The sequence below is a fragment of the Pholcus phalangioides genome, unplaced genomic scaffold (assembly GCF_987345545.1).
Source record: "Pholcus phalangioides strain wild (caught in Gottingen) unplaced genomic scaffold, Ppha-v1.0 ptg000014l_1, whole genome shotgun sequence".
Lineage (NCBI taxonomy): Eukaryota > Metazoa > Arthropoda > Arachnida > Araneae > Pholcidae > Pholcus > Pholcus phalangioides.
This window is the reverse complement of record NW_028301607.1, coordinates 6,546,987-6,562,182: the sequence shown is the minus strand read 5'-3', so window position 1 is coordinate 6,562,182 and position 15,196 is coordinate 6,546,987. Positions and strand designations below refer to the sequence as shown.

Sequence of the window (15,196 nt, the reverse complement as noted above, 5' to 3'; positions counted from 1 at the left end):
AATTGTTTTTTTCCCAATGATTGTGACATGCTCATTCTTCATTGTACTATTGCTTAAAAAGGCAATTTTCCTTACCTCAAAAACCTTTAACTTCAAGTGTGTTCTACGGCTGTTTATATTAGTTGCTCCTCTTTTTTTCCCCTCTTACTCATATTAATCACAGTTGAGTTTGTTTCATGGTGAGTCCATAGGTCATCTCTGTTAGTGTTTTCCAGTGAGGAAAGAAAAAGATGGTAATTGGGTGACCCGCAAAAAAACAAAAAACAACACACAACAAAAAAAAAACACGAACAAATGTAGCGAATGATTCACATTTTTTATTTTTCTTATCCTTTCCTCCATTTCATTATCGGAAGCGATGTTACTGGTGATTGAAATTATTAACTTATTCCCCCTTCTATATTTATTCATTTATGGAAGTGGTGATTGGTTTCAGAATAACGGTATCGCTTCACAGATTTCAATTTTTTTTTTTCATGGAAAAGTTTCTATGATGTTATATGGCCTATAGATCCTACTAGCAATTTTATGAGTGACAGCATGTTGAACTTGGGAATGATATGCTATGTTCATGGTTTTCTTTCCTGACGCTGAAGCTTTTGAGCTGGGATGACCGGATACCTAATTGACCCAATAATTAATCGGGATTTTAATGACCTCTTTTCTCTCTGTTCGGCGTTCATGTTATTATAAGTAAATTGGAAGTTTTCTGATCGATAACGCCTCTCTTGTGTTTCCAAAATCTTTTATCAAAAGTCCAGAGCCTCATATCTATGTTCTTGCCGTGACGAGTTGTGGCGTGTTTTTCTGCTGAAATAGCTCATTTCCGTTATCTCGATTTTTATTGGAATGGTTTTTTTTCCCACATCACGTAGATACTCCATTAACATCTGGACTCTAATACTTTTTTTGCGGCGCGGCCCCATTGATTTTACGCGTAATCAAGCAACACTATCTTTTTTTTTTTTTTTTTTTTTTTTTTTAATCTGTCACCTTTGCTGTTTATTTTAATGCTCTGTAGCTCATTGATGGATAGATAGCAACAAGCCTCGTGTGTTTCTCGTATTAGTCAATCGAAGGATGTATCTCGCCGATTGTGTAACTTGTTTATAAAAGACGGGTATGGGTTTAGTCACCAGCGCTATTTCTTTTTCATTTATTGCGTATGAAATTCGCAATGTGCTAGTCAGAATTCGTGATCTTACTGGGTGTAAAACGAGGGGTATAGGATGACAGATGTAATTGCTTCGAACTATTCTCTGTAATGAAAAATGCTAGAATTTTTCATTTAAATTTCGTATTCTCCTAACCTGGTTGCGTCGGAAATTTGGCCCTGTGTTCTCATGGTAGCAGTGAAAATGTAGTTTTTCCATAGATTTCCAGGCATGGATTGTTTGTTTAGGGGGTTAATTAGAGAAACATCTGCAAGCACACATGCTCCGTATATTATCGTATGGATTAATTCTAAAAAGTGACACTGATCTGGACAAATCCCAGGGGCGCCTATAAAATCGGTAGTGGTGCCTAAAATTTTCTGTGATTGCCAAGTCAGAGTCTATAGAATAACACAAAATTTTTTGATTTCATGACTGTCTTCTAACGTAAGAAACGGATATGAAATCCCGGAAAAGTCGAAAAACATTATTTAGGACAGTTTTTCTTGAGATTAAAATCATTCTTGGATTCAGAGAAATTTGGTTGGCCTAAATTTTTTTTTGCTGGCCAAATTCTGTAGCTGTCGGATTCGACCGCACTATCTCTAGTATGTGACTAGAAGTTTACATTGATGCTGCTTTATCAGACATAGGACTAGAATTCGGCAGTTTGTATTTCAGATGTATGGATTCAAATCCCGATGAGAGTGATACACAAGGAAATATGGCCAGTATACTTATAAATAACGGATCTTTGTGTGATTGGATCTCTCATGTGTATTAAACGAAGGAAATACTACAAAGTATGAACAACTCGTGTCTTTCAACATCTCATTTAACAACGCGGACTTGTCAAGTTTTCTACTTGGATTGGATTGTGCAGATTATTCATTTGTCCAATGACTGCTCTTCAGTCTCTACAATGTTTCTATTTTTTCTAGTGGTGATTTTATTCCACCTGAATGTCTAGTGGTTTTAGCCTTTGTTTTTTGAGTGGTGGAGTATTTGGGGAATCAACCCGAGCGAAAAGCGGAAAGGGATTATTGTAAATAATTGCCCCCGCATGCGATTTGTTTTTGCTTGTTTCTGGTGGACCTTGCTCCGTTAATTTTTCCGTAAACAGCCGGTTGTGTTGGTTTCCTGTTGCCCAGTTGTAGGTCGAACGATTCTGCGATCTAGCTTTTCACGGTATTCAGAGTGGAACGGTTAATAATTATTTTGGTAGAAGGAGAGGGAGTGAGAAAAATTTTTTCACGCTCACCGTCGATAGCCGATTCGATTGGGCTGCGGGTAAACCAATCCTAGTGATAATGGTCGACATCGAATTATTGGTGTTAAGGGCAGCGTGGGAGTCGTCCCACCACCACCACCACATACGGGTCAGTTACTAGCGTTACCAGCACACCCCGTAATTAAAGCACCGGTTTCGCGCAGCATAGTTTGAATCTAGTCGTAAGACTCGTGGAATAGTTACAAGAGAACTTCGTTGTTAAAGACATAGATGAGATTAATCATCAGGTTACATTGATTTGTGGTAGCCGACGGATAGAGATTTCTTGCTGTTGGCGAACCGGCATCCATTGTGAGGCTTCCGCGTGTATGTGAATCGCGCGATCTCGCTCGCACGCAACTTACAGCAACATCAGCCACCGATCATAGGAAAGAACTTGTCACTTATGAGATTTTGTCAGGCGCCATCGCGCTGACGTGAAGAATTGGGTAGGGGGGGGGGTCTTTGCTCAAATCCTCCCTTAATTAATATGCGACGCGCGTTCGCGTAAGAGAAACAGTTCCGGTCTTTTTGGTGAGGCCCAACCGTTATACACTAAGCAAGGCTCATACTGTTGGCGTTTACTCGATCACGTGACTTGTTCTGTGAGGACGTCGATCGATCAGTTTCATGATCGACGGGCGGAATAGTTTCTTCACCTCCATGAGAAAAAGAAATCGATCCGGATAATTCGATTGTTATAATTTGTTTTCTCGTTCTGAGAAGGATTATCACCTGGCAGTGAGATGTTGGCATACTTAAATGAATCACTGGTTGTGCATACTTAAATGAGTCCGATTCTCGTCATCAACAAATCAGCTGGTGAACCGCCTCCGTTCCGTGCGGCAAACGAAATTTCCAGGGGCGCCGACACCACGAAACACTCGAGATGTGGAGTGGCATCGTTTCCGCGAATACAGTGATATCTCGGCTCATGAAGATCTTTTTCGTTTTTCTGCCTCGGCTAACGAACATTTCAGTTGATATGGGTACATGAGCTCTCACAAAACAGCCGCGTCGGGAGCTAAATTTTTGTGCCAATCAAAATGAATCCGATGAGTACCTGTTACTTGTGTCAAACTAATTTATTTCCTCCTCGAAATCGCTTTCTAAATACCTCTTTCAGAAAGGTTTTGAGTCATTTCATGTGAAATGACTGATTAATGATGAGCTTTAAATGAATATTAATAATAAGAAAATTTATTAAAAACAAAGCCTTAGACTCGAATGGCTTCAGTGCATACGGTAAGACTCTTAATACAAAACTGAACAGTCTGGAAATTCTAGGAACTTATCTTTTCCATCTGGCATGTGTGAGAAAGAGCTGACTATATCACAGCACATCAACTCACAATGTTTTTTTTTTTCACTATGGCTCACGAACCCACCTAACGTAAAATTAAAGGATGTGTTTTTCATCTTCCTTCAAATTCTCCAAGATATTGTGAAGTTGTTTATCTCTGTACATATTTGTATTTTTAGTGTTACAGTAACGCTTAATGGACTCCCTTCAGTTACAGCCAAATAATTTCCCTGTGTATAATAAAAGGATGCATTTCAAGCTTCTGTTTAACGGTCATCCCTGTTTTACGACAGAATTTTTTTGACCCGCCGTTGTCCGCGAAAGAGGGGTTTTACTGTACATGAAACTTCGAATTTTGGGCCGTTTCTGGGACGAATTATCTTCGCTAGCCGAGGTATCGCTGTATACAGTGAATTGTGCCCTAGCAGTGGAATGATTCTGCATGCTTAAATGAGTCCGATTCGCTTTACCAACAAATCAGCTGTTGTGACGGTGAACTGCCATCGGTAACCGCCTCCGTTCCGTGCGGCAAACGAAATTTCCAGGGGCGCTGACGCTACGGAATACTTTCGCTGCGGATTGGCAGTGGTTCCGCGAATAGTACGGAAGTCGAGACGAAATTATTATTTTTTGCTAGTTTCTCCGTGTCCCGAATTTCGTCAGATTCCGGGAATCTGCGACTCTCCATGCTGATCATTCTCATTCCTGGAAATTTCTAGACCCTCCCTCTCAATTCTCTCCCTTCCCAGTTCGCCATCATTGAGGGCCAAGAGATCGATTACCTCTTCTCCCATTTTGTGTGTCCCGGATTTCCCACGATGCAGCTTGAGTGATGACCTCGTCCGCCTCTCCTTGCATGCCATGCTCTCGGTTGCTATCGTGTTCTCATTGTCGTTCATTGCTTCGTTGAAATGGAATGGTGGTCACATTTGATTTTGGGGGAGGGGCGGCTGTATACTATTATGTGCGCTCGATAACTGGTCGTTTTCATTTCCTCCCCCTCTTGCGATTTCTCTAGGTAGCTACTGAGGCTGTTCCTCCATATTTTTTGAATTTTTGTGTACCGATTCGTTTGCAAATATTAGGTCATCCCACATATTTTTTTCATGGCCGGCAGAAGTGTGTTGCATAAAAAACGAATTACTAAATATTTCAATGTGAGCTCTATTTTGAGTAGTTCTTTATTTGTGTACAGATTTATATTGGTGTGGGACAAGTTGTGTGTGGGAGGATGCGTGTTTGAATATAGTGTCTTATAAAAAAAATTTTCTATATTGTGTTTTATGAAATTCATGAGGGACGTTAATGAGACCTTAGTGGCACTAAACATCTGTGTTGTATATATTATATGGTCATAGGGGCCTTGATGTCAAAGATGGTACACAAAATTTCGGAAACCATCGGGGACAAAGGTGGCCTGTGGATCTGGTTAACACCTTTTCGAAAGCAAAACTTTCAGGAATAATCCACATCAGCTATTCGCAGAAAAGTGGACAATATCACAGGCTCATTCAAAAAGTGGTATAAGGGTCATTCCCAAAAAAAAGTACAAACCGTTTCCCAGACTTTATAATTTTTAAAAAAAAAATTTCAGAGCACTCTGGTAGTAATTTTAATTTTTTTCTAGTTCTTCATTTAATTCTATATTGTATGGCATTTCCTAATGTTTCAGATTGTATCTAATTTTTTTAAAGAAATCATTGTGTAGCAAAACGTCAAAATCTGGCTGTCCCAGCTTGAAAAAAGTGTTAAACAGAAAGACAATGCAAATCTGGAATTTCTTTCCAAAAAACTTGGAATCACATTTTATATATGTGCCACAGATGAAACTAACAATAAAATTTTGAAAAAAATTGTTTTTCTTATAAAAACTTTTTTTGTTCGTGTCCCGAAATCTTTCTCATTTTAAAATGTCCATTCTGTTAATGTCTCAGTTGGGAAATATATTTTTATGATATTAAAATTTTTGGATTTCACTTTTGCAAAACGACTTAATTATTCACGTTATGTGTTTAGTGTTTTAAGTTAAATTTAATGAATTATCTATTCAATTTGAAACCTTTGCCAAATTCTCCATGTTTTTTCAGTTAAATACGGAAGTTAAGTAGTACAGATCATCAAAATCACTGGCACAGATCCAAGGAGATGTCAAAAGGGGCATTTTAGTATGAGTAAAGGTCGTTGTTTGATAATACGCTCTGCATTTTATTGGACAGAAACATTATTTTCCTATATTATTTTTGTTCCTAGGCTCTACTTCCCCCCCCCCCCCCCCCACAGTCCACTCTGGATCACTAATGTGAGAGGCATAAACATAAAATTTATACCGACATCAAATTACTATTCAATTAAAAAAAATTTCATCTGATGATATAATATACAGCTGAGCAAGTACACTTTGACCAGATTTTAAAAATTTTACCAAACCAAAATTCAATTTGAGGGGGGGGGGACATGTTATTTTGAATTTATTCATGAAGTGGACCTTTTTCAAAGGCTATAGAGGAGTCTATATCACCTATCACATTTTGTATGCAATTTTTGAGAAAATAAAAATGTATCTGCATATAGCCTACTTAGAACATTTAAAATATCTTTCTCTCAGTTAAACATTTCTGTGCACTGTTACAATGATGCCCATTTTGTTATGGAAGCATTTTTGCAATTCACAGGCAAATTTTGAGAACACTTCAAACCGAGACATTAAATTATAAATTACCAACCCATTGTCTGTCAGAAATGAAAAGTTTTGCTTTTGAGTTGCTAAATGCAGGCCGTCCATTCTACAGGTCCAGTGACATGTTCGATCACCAGGAAGCGATATGCATTGTTGTTACAGAAAGAAATTGTTCCGGCTCTGCAAGCATGTCACTGCCTTGCAGACACAATCTTTATGCAAGATGGAACTCCTCCACACATTGCAGTGTTTGTTAAGAATGTTCTTAAAACCATTCTAGAGAAGAACGTGTGATCAGCCGGCACTTTCCTAATCTATGGTATCCCTGGACCTTAATCCATGTGATTTTTGGCTTGGGGGGGGGGGCATTTGAAACATCAGGTAAGTTGTGACAATCCAGGAACTTCACCTAACCTTAAAGGCAGCATTTCACGCCACATGCTAAACATTTCCCCGCACACACTTCAGTCAGTTGTGGGACATGCCATCTTGCGATTTCACATGGCAGCTGAAAATGATGGCCATCATGTGGAACATGGTTTGTTGCAATAAAAATTGTTAAAATTGCCTAAATGCGTCATCTTTTAAAGATGCCCTCTGGTGGCTGCTTGTGCAACTAACCTCTCCCCCCCCCCTTCCCTGAAATACATTTCCATCACTTCATGAAGTCCTCCACAAAATTTCACGATTTTCTGATGACTGGTTTCACCTGTAGTTATATAAAATATAAACTTTTCTATGTGCAAATTTCGATAAAATCATGAAAACCCATCAAAAAGACAGGGGGAAAAAAGTAAATTAAAAAAAAACAACTTTTTTTTTTTCAGCATATATATAATAAAAGCTGATTTCATGATTTTGAGAGATAAAAACAGCAGAAATAAAATAATTTTTTTTACAGCACTATTTGTTTTTGTAGCAGTGGACAAAATCCACATGACTTTCAGTCATAAAACCCAAAAAATAAAATATTACAAAATAAAAGTGAAAAGTATTTATGAAATATTAAATTTCAATTCATTGGTTATAATTTGAGATCAATTTCATTTTGAAAATTCAACTTTGAATTTGTCATTTAAAAAAATGTGGAATGCACACTTTTTTGGGAATGACCCATAAACTTAACCGTTTCCATTCAACCTTCTTTCACTTCTGGAAATCTAATGTTTTAATCCCAATTTTTTTTTTAATGTTAAAATTTGTACATAAGTAAGTCATACCCTTCTCTTTGAGATTGCCTTATGATTTGAAGTAAAACTAACTAATTTTAAGAAATAAATATTTTCTCCCATGTCTTATTTTTCACCCCTGACTCATAGGGGTAATTGTAAACAAGTAACTACTTATTCATTGCAGTGACCTAAACTAGGGGGCAAATGTAAACGAAGTGTATAGTATTCCTTCCAAATAAAACAAAGTAACAAAAAAAAAAAAACAAAGTAAACAAATAAAAACAAAGTAAACATATGATGAAGCTTCAGTGGTGCCACATATCGGTTATCCCCGACTTCATATCGATTCTTGTCATCTGATTAACCCCACACTATAAAAAAATAACGAATATGTTTTTGGTCTGCAATTTGTGCGTTTACATTTACCCAATTAACTCTTTCAACATTTCTCTGCTACTTGTTTGAGGTGGGTTGTCGAATCGGGAAATAATTTGAGAGTTCCCAGCGATCTCAAAGTCAGGGAACAATTCTGTGAAGGGGAAAATATTCGGAAGGTCAAGATTTCGAATTGTATTTCTTTCAGGAATTTTGGTCTGGGAAATGGTCAAGCAGATTTCTCTGGAAACCCGGCATTATGATTACCCAAGATTGTGTTCCATACACGTCTTCGGTTTTTTTTTTCTCTTTTCTAATTTTAAATTCTTGAGAGGAAAAACATTTAGAAGATGAGATGACTTGATACGAATACTTGATCGACAAAAACGAATAGGTGAATTTTTTAAATTCAGCAAAGTTAGACGTGAACCGGTGCGGGAATCGTATAGCTTACTGAAACGTGTCAAAATTATTATGGCTGAGAATCCCTGCAGATTTTCCCCATTTCGAGCATGTTATTATCATCACTTTAAATTCCTGATAAAGTTCTCTTTCCACAAAATATTAATGAACGTTCAGCAGCAGCTGCCCGTAGAATCTCGAAGAGGACAAATTCTCGCTTGTGTCCGAGGCCACGGGACGAAGAATAAAAAAAAAAATTAAAGATAAATACTGTACAGGTATCGCAATGTTTCCCTCATCTTAAGGGTTTTTTTACATTTCTTTTTACTCTGCAGTCTACCTTGACGACCTATATTCGAACCTACGCAAAAGAAAAAAATAAAAAGCTTCTGCAGTCTTTTCTTCATTGTCTTGGCTATTTTATATACTAAATTATTTTGATCGTGAATTCCGGTTTTAGGTCGTTTCGCCTATGGTTTTCAGCAGAGATGTTCCGGCTGTTGCTTTTATATCGAGAGAGAATAGAAGAAAGAGAAGGAAGGCCCTGCACGTGGTACGGGTTTCCTTGCGCAATCCTTATCTACACGGCAGGTCCTTTCTCCAAACCCGTGTGTGTGTGGGTTGTTACATCCCCCCTTTTAATCTAAAGAGCTTGCCATGGGGTTTTAGAATCACGAGCTGGGAAGACAGAAAACGAATTAATATACTGTATAGCCACTTGTTATCAGTTCCTGGAATTCCTATCTTACTTTTCATGCGTATTTAGATAACATTTACTACAGATAACCGCCACGATACAGATATTATAGCTTTTGGCGGGAACTTCGGGCATAATGGTGAGAAATTATATGCGGATCATCTGTGAAGGGATAAATTTCAGCTGTGACTCTAATATGATTGATATCCATTACTCTGATTAATAATTATGTATTATTGGTGGGTGTAAGCAGTAGCTGGGTGTTGGAGCACACAAAAACATTTCCAGTTTTGGAATGCATGTTAGCGCAAGTTGTAGGTTCCAATTAGCTGTTTAATACAGGTACAATTGCGCAATTACAACTGTTCTCAAACTGTATCCAGCTGTGGCTCCCAATCCATAGTCGCCTCCAGCCGCGATACCTCTGCAAAGCTTTGAACAGCCGCATGTCATATTACCAGCTCGCCTCGACGTCCATGGGAGCCAGACGCGCTCTTTTTTGAGAGTCGCTGCGCTTTGAATTAATGCTATATGTGAATTGAAAAAAAATTCCTTATTTACTGCATTTCTTGCAATTCCTCGTTTAAAATGTCTATTTCATTGATTTAAGAGCTTTATTTAGCTAGGCATGCTTAAAAATTGTCTCTATAGTAGAAACATTCATCTTTAGGAACTCTTGATCATTTGTGACCCTGGTTCAGCACATCATTGACTATTCCACGGTTTTTAAGTATGCTTAACTTAAAAAAAAGTTGTAAATACATAGTATACTTTACATTATAAATAACGAATTTTAAGGAATGAGTTCAATTGTGCAAGAAAAGTATCTAATGGGCTTTTTTAAATTTATAACCGAGTTAACAGAATCGCTGCATACAACAATGCTAAAAGTAAAGGATTCTCTCTTATTCTCTTCCTACCTTTGAGGACTCTAGAGAATGCAATCGCTGACGATTTCAAGGGTGAAAAATCTGCTACAAGCTGCTACAAAAAATGCCAAAATTCTTCAATTCTACGCCATCTTATGCCAAAAACAAGATTTTCCCTTAAGAAACTTTCAAGTTGCGTCACAATAGTAGCTGACTTTTCGATAACATCATTTGTCCTCTCCACAATTTTATTTCTTGGGGCCATAAGTGAAATTAGCTTGAGTCCCCCTCCCCAGGATTTGGCGCCCAGGCTTCCGACAACATATAAAATGGGGTCAAACTATGCAAATTGCCACTCATCCACAGAACAACAAAAAACCTTCAATCGCTGTTTCCAGCTATTTTTTTGCGAAAGAAAGTTACTCCTTTGATGTATGCTTTCCTTACGTTACTTATTTTTTAAATTGTGTCGATTTTTCCTGACTGTACTTGACGAAACATTCGCGTATTCTTTAGCAGAACGGAAAAGTTCGCGAAAGAACGTAGTATCGCACTGGAAAAACAGCAGTGACGAATCCATCTTCACCATCAGCAGTTGCGACGCAAAAGCCGTCGGTAAATTCAGGGTGTCTACGATCATGCAAAAGTGACGAAATCCCAGAAAAGTAGCCTCACGGAAATGAGAAAAAGGTCGCGAAATAAGTGAAAAATATAGGGAGGGAAAACAGATGTACTTGGATTGAATTTTTTGTGAAAATAAAATAATTCTACTAAATTTCTAATACATTATTCTGTAGTTTTTATTTCAAAAGTTTAAATTAAAAAATAATTTAATTCTATAGTTTAAATTTGAGTCTAGTTTTTAATCACTATTAAATTTCTTAGAATTTCTAATAAATATTCTAAGAATGACCCTGCAAAAGAAGTCATCTCAAAGTATGTTGAATCAAACTGAGGTAATATAATCAATAGCAAACTAAAAAAAAACTATTTTAAATATGAAATTGGTAAATTCTGGTAAAAGAAGCAAGATCAAACGATCAAAAATGCTTGAAACTGAAGCACAACTTAACCTTCATCAACGGCAAAAACGAGAAAAATAATTACTTTTCTAATGAGTGTTTCAAGTTTTGAAGTAAAAAGTAATCTTGTGTACGCTACTACATATATGTATATACAAACTGTATTTTATTTACTGCAAAAATTTTAAAGTGCTACAAAAATCAAATTTTAATTTTCCACCCCTGGGATTTGGTAACGGTTAGATTGGCTCTATATCTTTTTCTCTCCAACGTTAGCTAATGGTAGGACTTTACGAATACCTTTTCTTTAAAGTCTGTTGTAGATTATCTTATTGTACTTGGGAGTTCCGGGCGGGGTGTTAAAGGGGGAAAACCCGTATTTTTCTTTGAGGGGGAAAAAATATGGTTGTTAGCGTTTCTATCAAAAAGGTAGTTTAGCAAGCTGTTTACTCTTCCAATTTTCGCGTGTCACCACTCCTCCCTTATTTTTAAAAATAGTCGCACCTGCATTTAAAGTTATTTACATCATCTTAGGCAGAGTTGCTGGGACCGAGATTAATTTTCCTCCTCCCTTCTCGACCTTAAACTTTTAAAAAAGTAAATTTCTTTCTTTATTCTTGTGCATCATTGTGTTTATTCCACGCACTCATCCTTAAAAAAAGATTAAGGAGAAATAATGATGAAATAAGACGTAGTTGTTTTTCCTGACTTGTCATTTCATTGGGGCACCGTAATCACCGTCGCGTATATTTTCCATACGCAGAATATACATACAGTATGTGTATGCATACTAAAAAAATGGCGAATTTTCTTTATCATTCAATGACGAACCCATTTTGAATCTTCGTTTGTATGCGTCGTTATAGCTAACGAGAGTGAGAAAAGCCTCAGAATATTTACTCGATTTCCGATGTGTATACGTACCATATTTCGTGAATCCCGGCTTTTGAGAAGGGGGGAGAAGTGATAAAAGTGACAGTGGATAATCATTTCCAAGGTTGGTGCAGAAAAATATGGTATTGGTTCAAGCGATTGCTGGGAATGGGTCTCCAAACTGATTATTTAGTTTTCGATAAAAAGGATGTGAGAAACTCGTTCTTGGCTCGTACGTACTGGGATTTTTTTTTTTTTTTTGTTCCATCTCTTTCAGTCAGCAATGGCAAATGTTATTTCTTCGCCATGTTCTTTCTCTTAATGCGATTTCTCTTAAATTTTTTTTTTTTCTGTCATCTTAGAAATCTCCTTATAACCGCTTCAATGCAAACCTACGGCTCATTTAGATCCAGAACTCGAGAATGGAATCAGAATTACTCTGTACGTTACTTCTGCAATTGACGCAAATATTCAACATATTGACCACCGAGTCGGTTATTTGGACACTGCCTTGTTTTATCGGAATGGGTTGATTACACGTCGCGGAGGAAAAAACCAAATCGTCGATGGATTTGACTCCCCTCCAATCCATTGCAATTTATCGAATTGACTTCACCGCATTTTTCTGCGTTTAAACCGTGGATTATACGTCAAAAAAGCATTGGTGTGGGTTCTAAGTATTTTATTGGAAGTTTAGTTTTACTGGAGGTTTTTAGTATCTCAGTGTGGATTTTATGCAGTTATTTTATTTATTTTTTGAAAGGTTGAAATGGAAATGAATATTTTTAAATGAATTTGTGAAACAATTTTTTTCCAAGATTTATTGATGAATATTAATGACATCTTTTGTACAAAATGTAAACAACAACCCCTTCCATTCCTTGATATTTCGTGGTTTATAATGAAATTTGTAAATTCGTATCATATGCCACTACGAACTACAGTCGACGCTCGTTATAACGACCATTCTATTACAACGACCGGTAGGATAAGTCCCAAATGTTTCCATATAACGACTATCCCATGTTTTCCTTTCGATATAACGACCTCCCAATATAACGTAAGTTTTCCATGGAACGAGGGGGATCGTTATAACGAGCTCGACTGGTAGCCTATATGATTTTTTTTTCTTAAAGTAGCGAGATTTTTTTTGCATTTATGGATTTAGTGCATTATTATTTATTTAATGGATTTTATGCACATTATTATTTACTCTTACAAAATACGGCATGTCCCTTGCTCTGACTGACCATACCGCGTTCATTAGACCACCACCTCCCCAAATCATGGCCCGCCGCTCTGTCTCAAGGAAGAGACATAAGCAAGTGGTTGAAGACCTGGACCATGCTGGAAAAAATATTCATTAGACCGGGACCTAAGGTCTAATTAAAGATCCCAGCAGTGATTCTAGCCTAGATCTGACAAGCATAGGAGGCTAATGCGTTGATCATTCGGTTAATTTTATAATAACTTTAACTTATGCATGGAATTGATTGGTTGCACACGTAAATTTACGATTAATCACGAATTTAATCTAAATTTAATCAAAACTAGCGTCTTTGTTCGCTTTGGCGAAAGTATACTGTCCATCAATTTCGTGCTGGCTGGATCGAGATTTCTCGTGGAGAACGTGGATGATTTTCCACGAGACACTTCACTGAGGAAGTGCGTACGAAATAGAGCGTGCGGTGATCGCCAAGTGACGTCCATTTCTGACTTTTCAAGCTCACGCACAAAAGCGCGTAAATTGTGACTTGCCAAAAAATAACCTTTTCCTTTACTCACTCTCTTTCGTGGGGGGAAAAAAATGTATTTTCTCCATTGGATGCAAATTTCAGCCCAGTGTTTACGCCATACCCCATTGTGTAAACTTTTCTTTTAGTACCACGTAAATGCACTCGCAATGTTGTCATATTTTTTCATAGTGTTTGGTCTGGCTCGTAATATAAAACGAGCTGTTAGGCTGTTGTATCCAAAACAAATATATATTTTTTCCTTTTTGGTGGGCTCATGCGACCTGTATATAAAATGCTTGTAGGCCGTATTTTGAATAGGTTATTGCCAGAAGAAAGTTCCGCTTTATATGTGTACATATGCATGCATATTTTGCTTACGTGTGTGCAACCGTGTGACATGCCTTTGTAACTTACGATGGCAGTGGAGGAAATATTTCTGGGGCGTGCTTCATTCATATACATATATAGATAGGTCATGCGCGCTCTCCTAGTTTTTTATGGTCGTTGTGAAATCGGAATCCGGAATAACCGATTTTAAAAGGGAAGATTCCTTGCACGAAACGTCGTAAAGAGAATCTGGAACATTTTTGCCCGACATTTTTTTAAGCATTTAAAGAGGAATCTTCGCAATGTCGAACGAATAATTCCTTCACAATGCAGGCAGTATTTTGAATGAAAAAAATCTCACGAAAGAAAGGGATGTTGGAAATGACCATTGAAATCTGGAACAGTCTCTCAGTTGGCACTTGCCCGAGGATTCCTTGCTAGATCACCGGGGAAACAAAGGAGTTTCTGTGCTGTACTATAGTCACTCGATTCATTTTTTCCCTTAATTTCTGCTTTGTATTTCGAATACATCCTACTGAACCCCCTCACCCTCCCTCTCCATGGAGACCGATTTTGATTCACATTCAAGCGTAATAAGTAGGAATGGGACTTCGGCTGCTATTCGGTCGAATAATACCGAATATCTGTAAATCTAAGCATAACAAACTAACTTCAAAAAATTATATATTTGAAATTTTTCCCATAAATTAAAAACTTACACACCACACAAAATATAATCAGTATCTTTTTCTGTAAAAAAGGTTATATCAGGGTGAATTTCTAGGGTAAGGAAAGCACGAAACTGAAAATAGAATCTTACTGCAATAAAATGGAAGTGAGCGGGAATTATACACAATTTCACTAACTGAAGAATGTACCGGTGTTCGCCAGTAACGCATCTAAATTTAATTTTACTGCTTCAAATTTTGTTGAGAAGGGAAAATACTTGATTAATCCTCCTAAATTTTAGGTATTTTTTTTAAGTTATTTCTCAATGATAAAAAAAAGTACCCCTCTTTTTGCAAAAGTATCCTCGTAATTTTGAAGAGTAGTGAAATTATTCTTCAGAATTATTTTCTCGGATAACACGGAGGTGTACCTCGGTGACAAGATACATAGAGCTACTGAAAGAGGCAAAGAATATCTGAAGAGGAAATATAAGAAAATAAGTCGTAAATTTTATGCGTTACTAGTTGAGAGTAAATAATGGTTGACATTTTCCTTGATTAGATATAAAATTGTAGCAAGTGTTGAAAAAAAATTGATTCTGTAAGTGATTAAAATACAATAAATCATCGTTAAATTTGATTGTCAATATC

General features: G+C 37.0%; 1 protein-coding gene across 2 annotated transcripts in view; it reads left to right on the top strand.

The window, feature by feature from the left end:
• LOC149078043 (casein kinase I-like) overlaps positions 1-15,196 on the top strand; it is a 51,538-nt gene that overhangs the window by 15,119 nt on the left and 21,223 nt on the right. The gene's annotated exons all lie outside the window — the stretch shown is intronic.